Source organism: Anabrus simplex, chromosome 3 (assembly GCF_040414725.1).
Source record: "Anabrus simplex isolate iqAnaSimp1 chromosome 3, ASM4041472v1, whole genome shotgun sequence".
In the NCBI taxonomy this organism is placed as follows: Eukaryota; Metazoa; Arthropoda; class Insecta; order Orthoptera; family Tettigoniidae; genus Anabrus; species Anabrus simplex.
In genome coordinates this window covers 327,693,451-327,717,616 of record NC_090267.1, presented here as the reverse complement: position 1 = coordinate 327,717,616, position 24,166 = coordinate 327,693,451, and the positions used below count along the sequence as shown (strand labels likewise).

General features: G+C 42.6%; 1 long non-coding RNA gene across 1 annotated transcript in view; it reads right to left on the bottom strand.

The window, feature by feature from the left end:
- LOC136867281 (uncharacterized) overlaps positions 1-24,166 on the bottom strand; it is a 176,089-nt gene that overhangs the window by 9,706 nt on the left and 142,217 nt on the right. Inside the window, exon 2 of the long non-coding RNA XR_010859652.2 lies at positions 8,738-8,805. This is a non-coding gene — a long non-coding RNA (uncharacterized lncRNA). The remainder of the gene's footprint in view (positions 1-8,737; positions 8,806-24,166) is intronic.

The following is a 24,166-nucleotide window of genomic DNA, read 5'->3' as shown; positions in this document are numbered from 1 at the left end:
CACAAGATAAGAGATATGATCAATATAAAAGTAAGAGCTCTCTACTTGATTGTGTGAAGTTGACTTTACAGGGTGGTGTGTGTCGAGTGGGGTGGCTCTGGAACATTACTCAGCAACATTAAACAGAAATGGCATCCATTAACACACGTGTTCAAGAGTACGTATGTAATAATAATAATAATAATAATAATAATAATAATAATAATAATAATAATAATAATAATAATAATAATAATAATTCCCAGCCTTTTCCTAATTTTTCATATCGACAGCTGATGGGGATTTGGCCCCGTTTTACGACCGGATGCTTTTCCCTATATGGTGCGATGTATTTACCATTGTACGCTTCTTTGGTAGTTGGTAGTGGGTTGTGTTGTCTGTAAATGAAAATATGTTTAACTAAGACGAACACAAACACACATTCTCCGAGCCAGATGAATTGTCCATAGTAGTTAAAATACTCCGCCCGGTCGTGAATCGAATCCGGGACCCTCTGTACCGAAGGCCGGTACTCCGAACATTCAAGCAAATGAGCCGGACGATAATAATAATAATAATAATAATAATAATAATAATAATAATAATAATAATAATAATAATAAACAGGAATATAGAAAACGTGGTTCGGGACTTGGGGTCGGTACTATTCTTGATATCTGTATTGCTATAAAGGCTACATAGTTCAAAACTCGGTGGGTGCATGCTAGTCTTTTGATGGACACAGCGGACGCGGGGTAGGTTTTCTACAGGATCTCCGGTATCTTGTGTCACTTTAATTCCAGTAATGTTCCATTAATCTGTCATCACTTATAGAGGAGGTATGGACCCCCTCTAGCCTTTACGTTCCTATCCACTGCGATAAGTCATCCTGATTCCTTGACCAGACATTGGGATGGATTTACTCAACTAATGTATAATGGAATTCCGTCGCGGTCCTCCATCCGCAGTTGCAGAGGTTTGATATCTGAAGAGAATTGGAGCTCATCTGTTAATGGGGAACCACTTGGTGACATATTGTCATCTAATGGTACATCGTTTGTGTTATGTATTAGAGGCGGAGGTAGGTGGTGATTATTGTTTTTAAGACAGCTTATTTCATATCTGGAGAAAAGGAAGAAAACTCGAACAGGGCTGTGTCGGGGTCATGACCGCAGTAGGTTTAGTCAGTATGGATTTGGAATTTTATTATTGACATTTCTTAAATGTCCGCCTTTGTGGTGTAGTGGTTAGTGTGATAAGCTGCCACCCCCGGAGGCCCGGGTTCGATTCTCGGCTCTGCCACGAAATTTGAAAAGCGGTACGAGGACTGGAACGGGGTCCACTCAGACTCCTCAGCCGTCCTGGAAGTGATTTTCCGTGGTTTCCCACTTCTTCTCCACGCAAATGCCGGGATGGTACCTAACTTAAGGCCACGGCCGCTTCCTTCCCTATTCCTTGTCTATCCCTTCGAAGCTTCACATCCCCCCACAAGGCCCCTATTCAGTATAGCAGGTGAGGCCGCCTGGGCGATGTATTGGTCATCCTCTCCAGTTGTATCCCCGACTCAGAGTCTGAAGATACTGCACTTGAGGCGGTAGAGGTGGGATCCCTCGCTTAATCCGAGGTAAAAACTGACTCTGGAGGGTAAACAGAAGAAGAAGACATTTCTTAATTTTATATATATTGACAAATCTTCAAGACTATGCGTTCCAAATCATTTTCCTTACTGGAGCAGCAGGTGTTCCCGGCTGGAGCTCCAGCAGCGCGGTAGGTAGTCGCCTCACGGCGCTCGGCCACCTTAACTTTGAGACGCTCCCTATAAGCCATTTGACGCTCAATATTGATGATTTTGATGTTTTTACAATACTGACAAGCCGCCATGTTCTCTCTAACGCATTTTCGATCATTCTGAAGCCATTTATTGTCCATATCTTGGAGATTCTGCAAAAGAAAGAGGATAACCGAGCGAGTTGGCCGTGCGGTTAGGGGCGGACAGCTGTGAACTTGCACTCGAGATAGTGGGTTTGAATCCCACCGTCGGCAGCTCTGAAGATAGTTTTGCGTGGTTTCCCATTTTCACACCAAGCAAATGCTGGGACTGTACTCTTAAATTTCGGCCACGACCGCTAGCTTCCCAATTCTAGCCCTTTCCCATACTTCCGTCGCTGAAAACCTTCGATATGTTAGTGCGACGTTAAATAAGTAGAAAAAAGAAAAAGAAAGAAAATGTCCATCGATATATGAAAATGAGTGACCGTCGAGTGTCCAATGACAATTGGAAAGATAAAAGCGAGAACGTTGAGAATTTCTTTCCATAGTTGCTAGTCTTATGTACTTATCCAAATCTTAGTTATAATTTAAGCAAATTCAGTGGACTCTCTTTTCTATGGAAAGGACATATTGAGACTACGATCGTTTCTTCTGTTTGATAATTTTATCACAAGAGAGCGGAGTTGCAATGACACAGAATTTATATTGTGAAATGTGTGTATGTCTATCCAGTGGTACTTTTCTTACGCTTGTTTACGTAGCAGCGATAAGGATTGTGTTAGTTGGTACCAACACTGCTCATGCCTGGCCTTTTCAATAAAACGGTGTTACGTTTCTGACAAATCTCAAAATTTCAGTCTTATTCCTAGCAAAGAAAGTGGGGGCTTCACCTAAAAACTATACTAGCCACCGGAGCAAAACATCAGTGATTTCGACATGTTTATGAGTATCATTTGCTCTGGTAGTTTTTCAAGATTTTAGGGAACGATGTCAAACGTTTCAGTAAGAAAAAAGAGCGGGGAATATATGTTCAGCATAGAAGAAGCGGTTCCTCTCTGAATAAAGTGGGTGGGGAATCAACGTCCACCCGCGTTCCCTCTGCGCAAATATTTAAAAACAACAACAAAACAACAAAAACACAGGAGACTTGCGAAAATATGTGCAACATATTTAGAATCAGCTAGGTTTTCTGTTGTGGGTGGGAGTTTGGGCTAAATCACCTCGTAAGACGTGACTCAAAAGGGGAATTTTTCAGGGACTCCGAGCGTAGAAATGTGTATAACCTAATTCAGAATATTGGAAACTATTGCCCACGGTTCAGTTAATTGTTTCAATTTATTTAAAACACTGATGGAAATTTAATTATTATTTCTTCTGTAGTTTGTCTGGATCCTTGCCTGAAAGGTCAGTGTCGAGGCCTTCGGTTCAGAGGATCCTGATTTACATTCCCGGCTGGGCCGGGAATATTACCCCTGTCTCTTAATTCCTCTGGCTGGAGGAATGTTCGTTTGTTTGTCTAACTTTATTCACACACACACACACACACACACACACACACACACACACACACACACACACACACACACACACACACACATAACAGTAGAATACATTCCTCTGCATAGGATTGGAGTAACAAAGGGCATTCGGCTTTAAAACAGAGCCAAGTCCACATGTGCGACATAGTTAGCAAGCAGCAGCTGCAGAATAATAATAATAATAATAATAATAATAATAATAATAATAATAATAATAATAATAATAATAATAATAATAATAATATATTTTCTGTAGTTTGTGAGATGTAGACTTTGTCTATTGCATATTTTCTGCGGTAGTTCGTAGCGTAATGTGTTGTGTGTAGATGATGGGGAGATTATCGGGATGAACACAAATACCAAACACCGAGCGAGTTGGCCGTGCGGTTAGGGGTGCGCAGGTGTGAGCTTGCATCCGGGATATAGTGGGCTCGAACCCCACTGTAGGCAGCCCTGAAGATAGTTTTCCGTGGTTTCCCGTTTTCACACCAGTCAAATGCTGGGGCTGTACCTTAATTAAGAGCACGGCCGCTTCCTTCCAACTTCTAGTCCTTTCCTATTACATCTTCACCGTAAGACCTCTCTGTGTCGTTGCGACGTAAAGCAGCTTGTAAAAATAAAATTAAAAAAATACTAACAACCAGTCCCCGAATCAGAGGAATTAACCACATGAGATTAAAAATCCCCTACCTAGACGAGAATCAAACCCCGGACCACCTAAGATGAAGGCCTCGACGCTGACCATTCTGCCAAACAGACTGATATAATTCACACATATTTATTAAGAATGGAAAATAGGCCTACTGTATGTGTTAACAAATATGTACATCCACTGAAAAGCAGTGTTTCAAACAAAGGTCAAGAAAGATCTGAGCATGAAAGTGTCCTTAGGGCTCCAAAACTTAATACCATCGGGATCGGAAGAAAAGTTGACCCAGGAGGTCGAACAAGGGAGGGGAAATAGGTGAGACTGTCACAAGAAAGTCTCGGGGTCTCGTGATTGTCACCCATTACTCTCGTGTTGAGAGTACAAGCTGTTTCACCGTTTTTTATTGTCTCTTAAAACAGACAGAAATGTTGTTGATATATTCTATCCACACTCCTCAGGGATGATTTTAACAGGACCTGTACTTAATCAGAGCGGGTTTACAATTGTTTCTCCCTTACGTTATGTTTGCCATGTAGGTGGCATCAGCCACAGCCACAACTCTCTCGTAACTCCGACAACGCAGTGAAAGGTGGAACATGAAAGACCGCTTGTTGTGAAAGCTGCAATTAAATTAATATTAAACGAGATATTAAAAATAATTGTGGAGTAAAAAAAAAAAAAAAAAAAAAGGAAACAAATCGAGTAAAATCATAATACAAACGAAGGAAAAAGTCGTCTTTGTTAGTGAAAATGAAAACCTACAGCCTGTTTTCCAGTCTTTGACCGGGTCAGGGATGTAATGAATGAACCAGATATAGGCTATTATTACAATGGGGTCGCCATTCCCAAGGTGATATTAATGACTGATAAATGCTGTGAAATGATAATGGAGAGTGTTGCTGGAATGAAAGATGACAGGGAAAACCGGAGTACCCGGAGAAAAACCTGTCCCGCCTCCGCTTTGTCCAGCACAAATCTCACATGGAGTGACCGGGATTTGAACCACGGTATCCAGCGGTGAGAGGCCGACGCGCTGTCGTCTGAGCCACGGAGACTCTCTTTGTTAGCATTATCTATATATTTTTTCATTACAAGATCTATTTACACACATCAAAGTAAAGTTTTGTATCACCTTGGACCAAAGAGTTCCAGACTCTTTACAGAAAACGAAAGAGAGACGTACAGAGTTACGACATCAGCTTTACAGTGCAACAAATGGGAGCCTCTACAACAATACAACTTTGCTTTCTCAATTTGAGTTTCTGAATACAGCCCACACTGGTACCTTTATTACTGGGTAACACGTACCCTTGCATTAATGCATGCCTGAATTCGTTTTGGCATACCTTGAATTCGGGAGATAGTAGGTTCGAACCCCACTGTCGGCAGCCCTGAAGATGGTTTTCTGTGGTTTCCAATTTTCACACCAGGCAAATGCTGGAGCTATCTTATCCCACCGTCGTCATAGGACCTATCTGTGTCGGTGCAACGTAAAAGAAGCAAATTCAATCAATCAATCAATCCTGATCTGCATGTAGGGCAGTCGCCCAGGTGGCAGATTCCCTATCTCTTGTTTTCCTAGCCTTTTCTTAAATGATTTCAAAGAAATTGGAAATTTATTGAACATCTATTTTGGTAAGTTATTCCAATCCCTAACTCCCCTTCCTATAAATGAATATTTGCCCCAGTTTGTCCTCTTGAATTCCAACTTTATCTTCATATTGTGATCTTTCCTACTTTTATAAACGCCACTCAAACTTATTCGTATACTAATGCCATTCCATGCCAACTCTCCGCTGACAGCTCGGAACATACCACTTAGTCGAGCAGCTCTTCTTCTTTCTCCCAATTCTTCCCAGCCCAAACTTTGCAACATTTTTTGCAACATTGTTTCGGCATACCATACCGTCCACAGGTTCATCAAGGTAATGTTGGTCCAAATTGTCCCACTCCTCAACGGTGATTCGGCGTATATTTCGCAGAGGTTTTGGTGGGTCATGAAGCCCATAAACAGCTTTCTTTAACTTTTTTCTTTCTTCCACAATTTGCTTTACGTCTCAGCCACTCAGGTATTTCGAGCCAGGAAAGTACTAGGAGTGGGGAGGAAGCGGCCGCGGCCTTAATTGAGGTACAACACCAGCATTTGCTTGTTGTGAAAATAGGAAACGACGGAAAGCCATCTTCAGGGCTGCCGACAGCGGGGTTCGAACCCACTATCTCGTGAATGCAAACACACAGCTGCCCGCCCCTAACCTTACGGTCAACTCGCTTGGTAGAGAATATTTCTCTTATTGAGGTATGATCTTCAGAGATCCTCCTCATGTTTCGGTACAGTCGTCCCTTGATCTTTGTTCCCATCTGGAAATGTGATCAGGATGGACATGGGGAGAATGACTAGAAGAGTATAGGGTATGGGAAACAATGGATAGGACGAAAGGAAAGACGGAAACTAAATGGGTTGTTGAGCTCCGGAAGGACTGGACTGAGATGGAGATCAAGGTGAAAGAGACAGAAAACCGGAGAAATAAATATAAACTGACCAATATGCCTGGGCTCAATGACAGGCATAGGATAGAGAAGCACCAGTGGGGGAGACAAACCAAACCCCATGGCGCAACAGCCCAGGGCCAAGGCATACCTAGCGACCGCTGCTCAGCTCGAAGGTCTGCAGGTTATGAGGTGTCCGGGGCCGCCATCTCAGCGTCAGATACAGTAGTTCCTCAGTTGTGGAGTGACCTCGAATCAGCCCTCAGATCCAGGCCGGGAATCGAACCCGGGGCTTTCGGGTAAGAGGCAGGCAAATTACCCTACACCGCGGGGCCGGCATGACGAGAGGATACTGAAGATATCAGCTGAAGAACGGGAGAGAAGAAGAGAGAGAATGAAGAGTTTCTGGTAGGAGAAGAAGAAAATCCAAACCATGACAAATCTGTCCATGGTCCTTCAGAGGCCGTAACGAAAGAAGAAGGAGAAGAAGAAGAAGAAGAAAATGATTCATATAATTTCAGTTATCACTAAATATGTATCTTCATCCTCCCATCTTTCATTCTAAAGGAATATGATAATGATCTATTATTTATTTTCGTTTGTAACTTGGACTCCAAACACATGCCATTTCATCTCATCTCATCTCCGAACCCGTATCAGAAAATGGGACTAAGTTGTAGACATGCTTCACTGCAATGCGGAAATAACGCAATCCTAATTATTTTATGGAGGGGAGGGGGGATATTTTATGCAATAAAGGTGTATATGACCACAGTTTCTCCGTAAACGCATTATGTGTTGTCTTTATCTCCTCAACCTTACATGGTTGGTGGGCAGCATTGTCGTGCTCACGATAGAGGTGTTGTCTCCAGTGCTCACTTCTTTACAGTTGTATACGGTCGTCCATTCTTGATGTCCACCATAAAATCTTTTCTTGGTCTTCCTCTTAGCCTCCATTCTTCCCTCCATAAGATTGGTGCACCAGGTAGCAGGTGACCTACTAATCTATTCCTTCTACTTTCTAATCTTTTTACCAGTTGGTATTTTTCATTCAAACTTTTCAGCACTTCTTCATCGCTTACCCTACCGGTCCACGGTATTTTTTGCATGCGGCGCCGACACCACATTTTGAAGGGCTGAATTTCTTTTCACTCTCTCCATTATCCATTATGTGAGATCTATTTAAAAGTGAACAGGGAAATTGTTTTTAATTTTACATACAGCATAAATTGCATGTAAGAACTTTTGTATAAGTATCCTACGTCTCTACGTGTTATACATCTCACTGACGTACCAGCAGCCGTTTACCATGACTGCAATGCTTGCCGCATCCCTCCCATGGTGCCCAGCGCCCTTGACTTCGTTGCAATAGCTGAAATTACCTCAAGCAAATGTTTGGCTGTGAAGAAAGTAGGGTAGAATATGACATCATTCAGAGAAGGTGGGCGCCTCAGATAAAACTGAACTGTTTACGGCAAATCTCGGCCTGATGGAGGCAACATCCCGCGGAGAACAGGAAAACAGGAAACAAAACAAAAACAACTCTGATGGAGAACGGAGGGCTGTATCTTCAGCCAAGATCATGTGTACAAACTGCGTGAAGTGAAACCAGAGCTCGAGTGCACTTGTGAATAACTGTAGGTAGAAGTTTAATAAATTTAATGAAGAGTAGGTAAAACACGCTGTCTCTCCGAGAATTAATTTTAGTCTTTGTGGACCCCGACAACCCACGACAGTTACTTTTAATAATATCCCTTCGATTTGCATGGATCTTAAGAGCTGCCAGGGTGTCGGAATTTTGAATCGAAGGAGTTTTTAACGTGCTAGTACACAAGTACACGCAGTTATCGCAGTTAAACTTCTTTCAAATGCTACCTACCTTAGCCGGAATCGAACTCATTATCTTGAGAAGAGAGGGCCTGTAACCAACCGACTACCATCGGCTCGAAACTGCGAAGACTAAGCTACTTTAGGGATGATAATATAAAGAAAACTCAATGAACTGAAATGTTTGTACGAGCTCGATAGCTCTTAAGTGCGGCCAGTATCCAATATTCGGGAGATAGCGGGTTCAAACCTCACTGCCGGCAGCCCTGAAAATGGTTTTCCGTGGTTTCCCCATTTTCACATCAGGCAAATGCTGGGGCTGTACCTTAATTAAGGTCACGGTTGTTTCCTTCCCACTCCTAGCCCTTTCCTGTCCCGTCGTCTCCATAAGACCTATCTGAGTCGGTGCGACGTAAAGCAACTTGTTAAAAAACGTTTGTACAACAAATATGATAATAGCAGTGACCATATGAGATACTGTACTCACCGCCCGCTTTCCAAGACGTGCCATCGCTATAACATCATTCGTAGGTTCATCATCAGGCCAAGACGCTTCTGAAACAGAGAAAATATACTTTTGTGAATGTCATGAAAGATATATGCTCTCACTGAAATTGGCGAAGTCAGGTAATGCGGTCCTAAAAATTGAACAATACTTCGGTGAGAGAATGTATGTTAGTACTGCCACTATAATAGTAATGGCGCGTGGTGCAGGTCTTCCGAGTTCACGCCTCATGGGCGACCTGCGCGTATGTGAGATTGGGGCCCGAACCATCGGAATTAAGCAATGAAGGTTAAAATCCCCGGGAATCGAACCCGAGGCCCCGTGAACCAAAGGCCAGCACGCTAACCATGCAGCCATCGAGCCGGACGTACTGCTACTGATCACTAGTGCTCTACAATTCTTAATACAGTATATGCATAATATTGCACAATAAGAATTTAGAAACTGTAATAGGATGCAAAATATCTGATATTCGTGGAAAGAATCAGGGGACAATATCAACCTTTTCAGGTACTTACGTTCAGTTACAGTCAACTGCCAAGATACTAAACAAATTCTTATTTTTGGAGGACATTTAACCCTTTCCGATATTCTAGACCCTATCAGTAATTTTTAGCTTTAATGCTTTGTTTAGTCCACCATCACGGGATACCTTGTTATTTAGCATTCACTCATCCAGGAACAGGTTGTTAAGGTGAAAGTGGTTTCAGAATCCTTCATCAAGTCGGGGGTTTACAGGAATACCAAAAGTGTTATTTAATGATTTCTCATATACTATTGGTCATTAGAGAAGCGATTCTCATTGGGATGATGTGTAAGGTAACACCCTACCTAACAGAAAATTTACCGAGCACGCTCAGAATGTTTTCATCAAGTTTCGGACCCATGGGAGTGACCAAGTTCCTCTATCATTTGGAGGCGAGGGACTCATTGGAAACCACGTGCCGAAGTGGAAGTCGATGGGAAGCCATACATGTTAGTGGGACTAGTGAAAGAAATAAAGTAGAAAAATCGGCAAAGAGTTTGAATGTGTTAGGAGTTACGGTGTTCGGGTAAAGGGAGACAACGAGGAAGAGAGAGAGGATATAGTAACGCGTTCTTAACAGGTGTCAAGAAGGAAAGAGCAAGTGTGGGGTGAGATTGTTCATTAGGAAGACGATAGGATGCAACATAGTTTCTGTTACACACGTAAATGAATGAATGATGTGGATAGATTTAGAGGTTGGAAGATTTACGACGAGAATTGTGTCAGTGTATTCACCATGTGAAGGCGTAGATCAAGATGAAGTAAACAATTTGTATTTAGCTCTGAGTGATACCGCAGTCAGGATTAAGATCAAGGATAGGATGGTGCTAATGGGTGATTTCAATGTAAGACTTGAAATAGAACTGACAGATACAATAATATGATTTGTAAACGTAGGGAAGATGTGGAAGCTAGTATGAATGGGAAGCGTTTACTGGACTTGTGTGGTAGTATGCGATTAGCTGTTACGAATTCACTTTTCGAACATAAGACTAGAGTATTCACCGCTATGCATGGGAGGGTAGTACCACCATATTCATAACAGACTATTTCATAACTGACTTTGAATTCAGGAAATCTGTTAAAAATGTGCGCACATTATGGCAATTCTTCGAGCATACAGACCACTATATGATCTTCAGTCAAATAGATACCACTAGGCCAATACAGAAATGGCCTCAGAACATCAGAGGGCATTTAGACTAACATGAGTTCACTACACTAAACGAGTAGTATCACGCATTGCTAAATTGGAATATTACATTACAAAAACAGTTGTCCTACTGGAAGCTCTATATGCATAAGATTTTTTTTATAAGTTGCTTTACGTCGCACCGACTCAGATAGGTCTTATGGCGACGATGGGATAGGAAAGGGCTAGGAGTAGGAAGGAAGCGGCCGTGGCCTTAATTAAGGTACAGCCCCAGCATTTGCCTGGTGTGAAAATGGGAAACCACGGAAAACCATCTTCAGGGATGCCGACAGTGGGGTCCGAACCCGCTATCTCCCGAATACTGGATACTGGCTGCACTTAAGCGACTGCAGCTATCGAGCTCGGTCTAGATGCCTCAGAAACTTTAACTTCAGGAGGTCATTCTAAAATTGCAGATATTGAAAAAGCAAGGGCGTAACATTCTTAAGAAAATTTTAGACCCCACACAAGAAAATGGAATTTAGATCAAAAGGCGAACTGCAGACCTCTATAGTCACACATATAGTTTCATGAATACTGTACGGAGGATTGTTCAATGTAATAAATTCCGAAATAGGACAATAAATTGGACTCGCAGGCCGCGGTTTTGATTCCCGGCCAGCCAAGGGGAATTGACGTAGATCTGAGGGTTGGTTCGAGGCCCACTCACCCTAGGTGAAAACATTTGAGGAGCTATCTGGTGTCTAAAAAGACAGGAATAATGACCGAGAGGAATCGTTACGCTAACCACGCATTGTTTTAAATACCAAACCAAACCCCATGGCGCAACAACCCTGATGGATCTTGGCCTATCAAGCGACCGCTGCTCAGCCCGAAGGCCTACAGATTACGAGGTGTCGTGTGGTCGGCACGATGACTCCTCTCGGCCGTTATTTTTCGGTTTTCTAGAGCGGGGGGTTGTTTTAAATATTCAGTGAAATTTGCCTTCCCAATGATCATCAAGCACAGCGTAATCGAGGTAGTAAAAGCGTGCTTGGTTCACCTGGAAGGACGTGGGTTCCATTCCCCGTCAGGAAGTCGAAACATTTAAGAAACGAAATTTTCACTTCTGGAGCGGCACATGGACCAGCGGTTCTCTCAGCCTGCACCAAAAGCGATTAACAGGTAAAATTCTGGGGGCAAAAGTGGCTGGACATAAAGATATCCACTCTGTCCCACTTTGTGTCCAAGTTACGGACAGCAGGTCTTCAATGCGCAACTGCGACGTTAAACCAATAGAAAAGCCTTTATCTTCTACTCCTCCAAGGGCCTTCATCGTCTGTTTGGAGGTAGCTTTGCAGTATCCTTCACATAAATACAATAGCGGACGTCTTGAGCTTCCAATCCTACATGTAGGCCTATATATGACTCATGGTATTCTCTGCAATAATATATATGTTGTGTTTCGACGTGTTTTTGAAGATTAGCAAAAAAGGAAAACAAAAGAAAAAAAGAAATGGCACATGGCTTTTAGTGTCGGGAGTGTCCGAGGACAAGTTCGGCTCGCCAGGTGCAGGTCTTTTGATTTGACTCCCGTAGGCGACCTGCGCGACGTGATGACGATGAAATGATGATGAAGATGACGCATACACCCAGCCCCCGTACCAGCGAAATTAACCAGTGATGGTAAAAATTTCCGACCCTGCCGGGAATCGAACCCGGGACATCCCGTGACCAAAGGCCAGCACGCTTACCATTTAGTAATGGAGCCGTACGAAGATCAGTTTATTCGAAAGGAGTAAAATTATATTCAGCCACGTCAACGTGCACTTTTTCTGGTGTTGTGTTGTCTTGGCCTGCACGACGTTAGCACTCTGTACAAGAACAAGCATTTCCTTTTAGAGGATACATCCAGATTAATGATGATTGCGACGACATTTTTCTTTTCTTCCCTGACTGATGATCTACGTGAGACCAGACAACTCACTCTACCTAGAAATGACAGATTCTTTATGATTGTGGAAATAATTCAAGACCGAGTGAATAAGGTTTACACTACAAATGGTGTGGCTGCTAGCTAGCATTCGAAAGATGGTGAGTTCGAACCCTATCATAGGCAGCTGTGAAAATGGCTCTCAATGGTTTCCTCGTTTTTCACTAGGAAATTGTTGGAGCTGAACCTTAATCAGAGCACGGCCACTATTTTCTCAGTCATAGCCCTGTCACATTCCGGCGTCAACGTAAACCGGTGTGCTGTTCACAAGAGAAACCATTCTGATTATGGAGGGTAGGATACATGTCAGACACCCTTACTTTAACTGCATGTTGGTGGTTTACCACATGTACGTGAAATTCCTGAACTTTCGGATTCTACTTCGTCTTTCTCTACAGAAGATATTCCTGATTTCATAATTTGGGGTTAATTCAATCATTAATGATTATTATTAGTATTATTAACAAGTAATTCATAAGAATTGGAGGAAATTCCACTCTCTTCTGTATTACAGTACCGGTAACGAAATTAAACGAAAAATAAATTACACAACAAACATGAAAACAAAGCATCACAAGATATTATATCAAAACTAAAAATGTTAGGGAAATAATGATAATAAAAGGTACACAACAATTAAAAATGACTTCCGGGTAGTGCAACATACTATAATAATTACAATCAAATGCATAGGAAATTACATGAAATTTACTGAAAATAAGTTAAAACATTCCTTTACGTGTAGCGTAACATAAGGTGACAATGACGTTGAGCGGCGGAAAGCTATAATGGCAGTGAAAGCAATAATACTGGCGGAGCAGCGACAATGTGGGTGGGTAGCAGCGAGGAAAACAATAGCGCCGGAGAATTGTTGAGGCTCGTGATAAGGAAGTTCCTACAAGAAATTGGAAGCTGACAAACAATGGACCAGGCATACAGAACGATCTAGCAGTGGGAACTACTAGAATCTTCTACGAGCGTATATAAACAGCACAACTGACACACGTCAGTCAGTCTGGGGTCAGTCTCGAGCGAGTCAGTCTTCAGTGCGTCAATCGTTGGTTAAAGTAAACAGACGGCTACACAAAGTTCAAAGAGGTTTACTGTTGTGAATTGTTTTAGAAAGATATTACGTTGTGAGAAGCCGTATGGAGAAGAGGATTTCAACACGTCCGCGCGCGAACCGTTTTGTCAATAGCATTACTACGTGGTAACACTCATAACGAACCGTTTTGTCAATGGCATTACTACGTGGTAGCACCCATGACGAACAGTTTTGTCAATAGCATTACTACGTCGTAGCACCCATGACGAACCGTTTTGTCAATAGCATTAGTACGTGGTAACACTCATAACGAACCGTTTTGTCAATAGCATTACTACGTGGTAACACTCATAACGAACCGTTTTGTCAATGGCATTACTACGTGGTAGCACCCATGACGAACAGTTTTGTCAATAGCATTACTACGTGGTAACACTCATAACGAACCGTTTTGTCAATAGCATTACTACGTGGTAGCACTCATAACGAACCGTTTTGTCAATGGCATTACTACGTGGTAGCACCCATGACGAACCGTTTTGTCAATAGCATTACTATGTCGTAGCACTCATAACGAACCGTTTTGTCAATGGCATTACTACGTGGTAGCACTCATGACGAACCGTTTTGTCAATAGCATTACTATGTGGTAGCACTCATAACGAACCGTTTTGTCAATGGCATTACTACGTAGTAGCACCCATGACGAACAGTTTTGTCAATAGCATTACTACGTGGTAGCACTCATAACGAACCGTTTTGTCAATAGCATTACTACGTGGTAACACTCATAACGAACCGTTTTGTCAATAGCATTACTACGTGGTAACACTCATAACGAACCGTTTTGTCAATGGCATTACTACGTGGTAGCACCCATGACGAACAGTTTTGTCAATAGCATTACTACGTGGTAACACTCATAACGAACCGTTTTGTCAATAGCATTACTACGTGGTAGCACTCATAACGAACCGTTTTGTCAATGGCATTACTACGTGGTAGCACCCATGACGAACAGTTTTGTCAATGGCATTACTACGTGGTAGCACCCATGACGAACCGTTTTGTCAATGACATTACTACGTGGTAGCACCCATGACGAACCGTTTTGTCAATGGCATTACTACGTGGTAGCACCCATGACGAACCATTTTGTCAATAGCATTACTATGTGGTAGCACTCATAACGAACCGTTTTGTCAATGGCATTACTACGTGGTAGCACCCATGACGAACCGTTTTGTCAATAGCATTACTATGTGGTAGCACTCATAACGAACCGTTTTGTCAATGGCATTACTACGTGGTAGCACCCATGACGAACCGTTTTGTCAATAGCATTACTATGTGGTAGCACTCATAACGAACCGTTTTGTCAATGGCATTACTACGTGGTAGCACCCATGACGAACCGTTTTGTCAATAGCATTACTATGTGGTAGCACTCATAACGAACCGTTTTTCAATGGCATTACTACGTGGTAGCACCCATGACGAACAGTTTTGTCAATAGCATTACTACGTGGTAGCACTCATAACGAACCGTTTTGTCAATAGCATTACTACGTGGTAGCACCCATGACGAACCGTTTTGTCAATGGCATTACTACGTGGAAGCACTCATGACAAACCGTTTTGTCAATAACGCCTCAAACTTCTGGAATGTGGAACTGCAAAGCGCGTGTAGCGAAGAACTTACTGTTTCGTCAAATAGCACACTGAAAGTTCAGTTTTAAGGATGCTGATAACCCGCCACAATAATTACAAGGCATTCATTGAAGAATTTACTCAGAATGTACAAAACATATTTACAAAATTCTATTTCTACACTAGTGTACAAAAGTTAAGCATAATCACTAAACGAGGCCATACCGCCTGATAGGAATGTCAGACGGATTGCTGAAACAACGGTTGCTGGCTCACACACCATATGCCACACAACTTGTCAAAAAAAAAATACCAGTGTCAGAAAGGTTCTGATAGCTAAGGTACACCTTTGACAACAACTAACAAAATTAGGCAATATCTTCCACAAAATATACTGTTGATAGGGTGTATGGTTACCCCTAACGGCCACACATGCTTCGTAGCGACGTGGCATGCTCTCTTTCAGATGGTCCAAGAGCTCTTTTGGCAGTCGATCCAATCCCTCCGAAAGGACAATGCGAAGGTCTTGGAGAGTCCTTGATGGAGGCTGACGGGATGCAATTCGCCTCCCCAATGCATGTTCTATAGGATTCAGATCCGCAGACATCGCTGGCCAGTTCATGCGATGAATGTCTTCCCCAGCCAGAAATTCATCCACCAGAGCAGCGCGGTGCGGTCGGACATTATCGCCCATTAAGAGGAAGTCTGGACCAACCGCACCTCTGAAGAGTCGAACATGTGGTCTCAGTATCTCATCCCTGTATCTGTGTTCCTCGGACCACCCATGAAGATGTGAAGGTCCGTACGGCCATTCAACACGGTGCCGCCCCCACACTATGACGCCACCACCACCATACTGGTCCCGTTCCACGATGTTCCTGTGGTTGTATCGACTACCCGGTTCTCTCCAGATTAATGTACGACGGGAATCGTTCTGAAAACTGAAGCGGAATTCATCTATGAAGAGCACATGCCTCCATTCATTCATGCTCCAGTTTCGATGTTGATGGCTCCACAGTAAACGGGCCCGTCTCTGTGCTGGAGTGAGCGGGAGGCACACCGCTGGACGTCGGGCCGACAGCCCTGCTGTCCTGAGCCTCCGGTACACAGTTTGCAGGGAAACGGCAACCCCTGAGACGGCTGCAAGCTCCGCTGACAGTGGTCTTGTAGGTTCATTCCGATTTCGTCGGGCGGTTAAGGCCAGATATCGGTCTTACTGTGGGGTGGTTACCCTTGGTCGACCTGCTACTGGCCTACGACTAACATTTCCTGTGTCTCGAAATCGTCTCCAATGCCTGGAAATGACACTTTGTGGCACATTCAAGGATACGGCGACTTCGGTCTGTGTCTGGCCTGCATCCAGGCGGCCGAGTATTCTACCCTGCAAAACGGGGTCCAAATGGCGTCGTTGTGCCATTATGTTGTCACGTTCACCACGAGGCTACACTCCGCACACTATAACAGGGCAAACACGACGGAGGGAATATGGGTCGCAGGCACTGGCTGTGTTTACCTTGCGGTTACGCCGCTAGTCAAAGCAGGGAATACTCCTTTCCTATACAGAGCGAACGCGTAATGTTGGTAGGTGCACAAGTCGTGCGATTTGCGGTCTATTTTCTGTTGCCCTGCTTACTCGCAACGTATGCTTAACTTTTGGACACTTGTGTAGCTGATGTACCCGTGCTTCGTTACGGGATTCTCAGAAAGACTGTCTTTGTGGATTTCCTAACCGAAGTCGACATCGGTCATTAAAACACGTCAGTAGTAACGTAGCGATTAAAAACAATGTTATCATATTAAATACCCGTAAAATGAAAAACTGCACATTTTCTCACTTTTAACGAATAGTACTACGGTGACGATCTAACAATCCAGGGTTCCAAAGCTGGAGTGAGCAGGCCGCAGACAGCCGTGAACACCCCTCTGCCATTATTCCGTTAAATATGTACACTGCTCATTCCAATCAGTGCCTCAGAGGAGGAATTGAATGGCTTGAATGCTATGATGAACCAGTGTGTTACGTACCAGTAGTATCAGAAAATTTATGAACCAGAGGAATGGCATGCTACAGAAGAAACTTATCTAACTGTTCATCTAGTTCACGCCAAAATTCAGGCAGGCTGTTACACTCGGTACGACCGGGCGAGTTGTCCGTGTGGTTAGGGGCGCGGAGCTGTGAGCGTGCATCCGGGAGATAGTGGATTCGAACCCCACTGTCAACATCCCTGAAGATGGTATTCGGTTGTTTCCCATTTTCACACCAGGCAAATGCTGGGGCTGTACCTTAATTGAGACCAAGGCCGCTTCCTTCACACTTCTAGCCCTTTCATATCCCATCGTCACCATAAGGCCCATCTGTGTCGAACGTAGAGCAAATTAAACAACCTTGGTATACAGCAGTAATCCTATATGTCGGAGATGACTGGCAACAGAAGAAACAAAGCACATCACAACAAACAATGGTCAATGTAATGTTATTGTTGATCAATTTCATGAGTTTTCTATATTGCAGGCCTTCACATTTAGTTTTCTTTCGATTCTGTGATATTAGGGCGTCTTATAAAATTATTTATATCGTAGACTGTATTTCCTTATTCTCCGACTTTACATACCGGTTTTCATTAAATTCTGTTTACCCATTTTCTCGTGACGGCGCTGATATGATCTTAGCAACAAAAATCCAAAATCATGAAAATCTCTGCGATCCCTGCCAGTACGGTAAAATGTTTAAGACACAAATGACCGTAAATGTAATACTATATAACTTTAGTTATGTACTATTTGTCGATACGGCCGCTAATAACATAAATATTTGAGAATTCAATTTATTCCTTCCCCTAAACTACCATTTCATTCAGCGTGAATAAAATTATTTACAGCCTATATTGTAGTGACTTATTCCCTGACTTTTCATACCGATTTTCATTAAATTCTCTTTAGCCGTTTTCTCGTGATGCGTGTACAGACAGACAGACAGACAGACAGACAGACAGACAGACAGACAGACAGACAGACATTATGGAAAAATAAAAAGTGCATTTCACTGTTACTGTGGCCACGACCGATACAGAAATACCATCTTATACTGTAGATGGGTAGTATAGCATTAGAATAACACGGTCTCGGTCACAGATAACTGAAATATTTCCAATACTTTACGATTTACATAATAATAATAATTTCTAGTATGGTGCAGCCTTTGTAAGGCAGATCCTCCGATGAAGGCGGGAATCATCTTTCGTGTATAGGGAACTGCGTGTTATTGTGGTGGATAATTGATTGTGTGAGTTGTAGGAATATTACGGACAGTAGAAACACCCAGTCACCAATATCTTAACTATATTTTATGACTTCTATACACCTACCTTGGCAGATACACACGGCGATGCCGAACCGTTGGAATATATGACATGACTAATTTCTGCTCAAGTGAAGTAGTAATTTTTTCTCAAGTGAGGCAGATATTTCCCACCTCATTTGCTCAAAAGTACGTCACCCTTTATGCGAATGATCGGTCCTACTTCCGTAAAAGGGCTTTTCTAGCCGACTGGTCAAATCTCCTCATACTGGCTTATTCGTATAGTCATTTTACTGTATGCTAAATCTTAAGTCCGGAGGTTGGTTGGATCCTCACAATGCAACACCGAAGATTCATTCAGAAAAAAAAAAAAAGCCGATGGTGGTGCCTTAATGAAGAGCGAACAAGGCATATTGAAGAGTAAGGTAGTTTGACAGTGTTCTCCTCACTGGCCCAGAAAGTGCTATTACAGTTAGACCTGTCCTATGAGTAGCACCTTTCATAATATCCAGACGGGGACAAGCCGTTCTCCAAATGCCATTTCTCTTGTCTTTAAGCTTTCATGCTGCCGTTTTGCGTCCACTTGCAGTCGAATAGTAGACGACTTCATTCCCGCTTTCGACAAGATCGCCGAACAATAACATCCGTGTTGATTCCGCTAACTTTGGGTTGGCGGCGCTTCGTTACTCCACTCCAGCTCCGCGCATCAGTCAGGCTTGTGAGTAGTCATTGCACTGTGTGTGAGCGATGGAGTTTGATATAATGACAAGTGAAAATGGCAAGAAACTGTTGGTGATAGACAGTTATAAATTCTGTTTCCATAAGTGTCTCGTTGATGGCGTCGATATACACAAGTGTACGAGGAGAGCATGTAAGTGTTTTCTGAAATTAAATTCTTTAAATTGTATTCTCGGTTCGCTATTAGACCATAATCATGAAAAGGATGACTCTGGTATATCAAATCGCCGGAGAGTCAGTAATATTCTGAAGAGAAAGGCTGAAGAAAATGTGTGTGAGCACCCCTCCAAACTTATACGCCTCGAGTTAGCTAATGGTGATACTGACACACTCACAAATCATGATTTGGTTCGAATAAGGATACAATATTAATGCCACTCGATTACGCAGACTACCGAAGTTGCCCAATAACTTATCAGAATTACATGATGCACTGTCGAAAAATGTTTTCAGCACAAACAGGGTGGTGGTGGTGGTGGTGGTGGTGGTGGGGCGTCATTATTTTTATTTGTGAACGACTCTGAAAAGAATATTGTGGGTTTCTCATGCCAAAGCAATATAAATTTTCTGAAAGAGCCACGAACTTTATTTATACTGTAGATGGGACCTTCAGGAGTTGCCCTGAGCTGTTCCACCAGATATATATTTGCTCTAAAACAAAACAAAAAAACATATAAAGAAGCTTTGTTCTTAATTGCAAATAACACCAATCCCGACATTACAGGGCGATTTAGCTAAGTTGTCCACTTCAAATATCTTCTGATCCGTTAGAGATCTACATAGACATTCTGTTTTCAAATTCTTAAATTGTATTAAGAGGGTCATAAAATACTGTCTTACTACTCTCGAACACATAGTACTTATCGAGAAACCGGTAGCAACTTGGTTTTTGAAATGGGACTATACTAATTTCACCCAATAGAACAATTAAGAATTGAGAGGCAAATTTAATGATGTGCTTATTTTGCAAATCCAACGAGTACGTTTGGAGATATTATGAAGGTTTTCAAATGTGTAGGCATTACACAGAAAGAGATGCGTTACTCGCCTTGATGTCGGGCGCGTAGTTCTCGTGCTTGACTCATGCCTTGTTGATAAACACATACACCTCACTATCCCGAGGGGGGCCGGAGAATAAACAGTATGATGTAGGCCTACAACATTTCGGAGTTAAAAAGCTTTCGTTTCATTGCCGTTGAATCAGAAAAAGACCAGGTAACATAGTAAAACTGTAACCATTTAAGTGCTTTATTGTCCTTCTCATGAGTACATAATACATGAGCTGAAAACAACAACTTCAAATGATATGGTCTTTGGAAAACATGCATGCAAATTTAATGGACACCATTATTGTTGGGCTCTTTGGTCCTCCTTAAAGCTAGCATGTAAGATAGATGCACGTTAGCAACAGGCAGTGGTCGAGTTGGGAATAAATTACTGTTGGTATGCTAGCATACACCGCTGTTCAGACAAAACGTTCAAGTATTTTTATTTTTAGGAGCATTATTTCATTCTGCCTCGTTTCAACCACTTGGATCACGCAGGGAAATGTGCAGTCGCTCAAAACGTCGTTGAGTGTACGGTACTGTTTAAGTCTCTTCCATGCACATCCACAAGTGTGTTAAACTACCTTGCTTTGTTTACATGTTGGAATGGTTTGAAAGAAGCGGAGATGTGCTGAGAGAGATAAAATACTATGCTCTCAATCATTTTTTGAGGGACTGCAGAAAGTCCTTCTGGTGATGGGGCTTGTGGTTGTTAATTTAAGGGTGGAAATGGAGGTTACCAGCCATTGGTAACAATAAAATACGTTGAGCTGAGCCCCTTGAAAACTAAGGATATCGATATGAAAGGGAGTGGAACATCTTCGAGGAGGTAGTACGTCCTCAAGAAAGTCTGTTTATCTGAAAATGAAAACGCACAACCTGTTTTCCAGTCATTGACCGGGTCAGGGATGGAATGAATGAAGCAGATATAGGCTATTAGTACGATGGGGTCGCCACTCCCAAAGTGATTTATTAATGACTGATAGATGCAATGAAATGAGAATGGAGAGTGTTGCTGGAATGAAGATCACAGGGAAAACCGGAGTACCCGGAGAAAAACCTGTCCCGCTTCCGCTTTGTCCAGCACAAATCTCACATGGAGTGACCTGGATTTGAACCACGGTATCCAGCGGTGAGAGGCCGACGCGCTGCCGTCTGAGCCACGGAGGCTCCTCTGTTTATCTATGACCTGTTAATGTACCTTCCAATATGTATGGATCGATAACAAAGTCCCCCAGTATCCCACACCACTCATTAACACTCCCCTGCCTCTGGTGTTCCACCAGCCTCAGCTAGCGTGGGTTATCCGTTTCTCAGGTTTACGTTGCTATGGTTGCTGAACTTGGCTTCGTTGGTGAAAAGAACTCGCTGGAGGAATTGTCTATTGTCTCGTACTTGCACAAGAAAAGACTCACAGAATTCCACCCTCCTTTCATAATCACGATCATGCTGCTACTGGTGGAGTGACTACTACTACTACTACTACTACTACTACTACTACTACTACTACTACTACTACTACTACTACTACTAAACGTTTTCATTTCTCCCCTGAAGCGGGAGGCGGGCCTCTTAGACGGTGACGCCGTCTCTCAGGCCAGGAGATTTGTTACGGTGAAGGAGATGTGCGGAGAAGGTGGGCGGCCGTGGCCTATACTACGAACTGTCCCGGCATTCGCCTTAGTGCAGGAGAATGGAAAACCACGGAAAACCATTCTCAGGACAGCCGACGGGTGGGACCAGGAGTGAAGTCCGGCACTGTGCCCCAGGCCCGTCTCCCGAATGCAGAGGTGTAGAGCCTAGGTAGAGCCGTGGCCAACTTTCCTCTGCTCGGTTGGCCAGTCAGAGTACAGAGCATATGAGACAACAACCCACTCTGCATTTACCGATCTGGTGGAGTGATATGTGGTACGGATGGTACTTGTGCGACGAACGACACTTGGCTGGCTTATTACTGCGCTCCTCGAAATGTCCCTTGTGCTCATCTGTGGATTGTGCGCAACTGCAGCAAGAGCGTCTATTGCCAGGATGAGTGGCTCAGACTAGTGGTGGCTTGCGACTGCAATCGCGAAAATTCGATTCCATATCCTTGAGGAATCGGGTACCCGATTCCAGGAATCGATTCTGAGGTACTAGTAGTACCATGTATGATGCAGACATGTAAACACGTGCAGCACTAATGTGTTCTGTAATGCGAGTTCGTTTTGTTTTATGACTTGGTCACTCTACAAGCCACTCTACGATTCTTAATGGTTATACTGGGTGAAATTAGTATAGTCCCATTAAGAAAACGAAATTACTATCGGTTTCTCGTTAATTTCGTTGGGATCGAGAGGAATAGAACAGTATTTTATGATACCCTTAATACAATTTTTTTTGCTAGTTGCTTTACGTCGCTCCGACACATACATTGGTGGAAATATTTATTGCATCACCTTTTATAATTACCAATTTTTGTTATAATCATTGAATAACTGAGCTCAATTGGCCTGATTTCTCTCTATTTCTATCAAAAATGAATATGTGCAATATTTTTTATCAGTTTCATTTATTCTTAAATTTTGTTTTTATAAAACCGTTTGTTTTTTTATCATTTGACACTTTCTTGAAAAATGGATGTAAGTGGATATGTGAGCTATTCTGTTTGCTCTTCTGAAAAATGAATACTAATTTTGAAAGAAACACTGCATATTAATGTTGTGACATCACACTGATCGATTTTAGTGCTTGTAACAGCACAGTTGCCGCATATGAATGCACTGTTGCCATTTAATACTTTGTTGTTCTACCGCGCAACTTAATCACCGCTTGGCTTCCTGAAGGCACTGAATGAATTAACTTTTTCATGTAATCCTCACTCATTACACTAAACCACACATGCACAAGGGTCTCCAACAGTTCCCATTTATTCCGCGGCATGTTTTTGGTGACAACATTTCCCATAACCTTCCAACAGTTCTCAATAGGATTGAGATCAGGGATGTTTCCAGGCCACTCTAACACTTGAACCCAGTTTTGTCTAAGGAAGGATTTTACCTGAAATGTAGAAATATGTGATAACCACGAATGTCATCTGGTTCGTGCTTGGTACAAATATTAATCATAGGACTCACCTTCAAAGCTCTGTGGCAAGGAGCGGAGTCATCCTGAAAAATGCAAGTGGAAACATCTCCAGACTGGTCTCTTACTGTTGGCATAAGCTTCCTTTCGAGGATGCTTATGTAGGCATCTGCGTTGACAGTGCTATTTATGAAGTGCATATGACTTACCCCGTGATTGGAAATCCATCCCCAGACATCTGTCCTTGTGGGTGTTTGACTGTATGTGTTATCCATGGTGGCAAAATTTCTTCACTTTACCTTGACGCACAAACACTTTTCCATCTGAGCCATGCAGATTCAATTTGGACTCGTCTGAAAAGATTACTCTGTTCCACATCTCTGATGACCATGTTGCATGTGCGTTTGCACATTTAAGCTGCGATTGTCGCATTGTCCTGGTCAATAAAGGCTTCTTTCTAGGACGACAGGCTGAGAGTTCAGCTTCCAGTAGTCCATTTTCTACAGTTCTACTGTTTAATGAGATGTCATTCATTTCTTCCCAGTCTCTCTTTAGTTCAGCTGATGGCAGGTGACGATCCTTGAGTGAATGCCTTTTCAATACCATGTCCTGTTTCATAGTAGACGCACTTTTTCGACCTCTTCCTTTCTCATGATCAACATTTCCTTTTTCCCTGTATTTTTCACTAACCTCAAAATCGTAGACTAAATAAAACCTGTCTTAGAGGCTATCTCTAGACCTACAGATGAATAAGCAACCATAGCAGCTTTCTTTCTTTCAATCGATGTAACCACTTCCCGCTGCAAAGTCCAAACTCAAAATGACTGTATAAACACTGGCTTCATTGTAAAAGCAAACAACAACAACAACAACAAAGGGTTGTGTATTGTTGGAATTAATATGAGAAGTCAAACTTTCAAAGC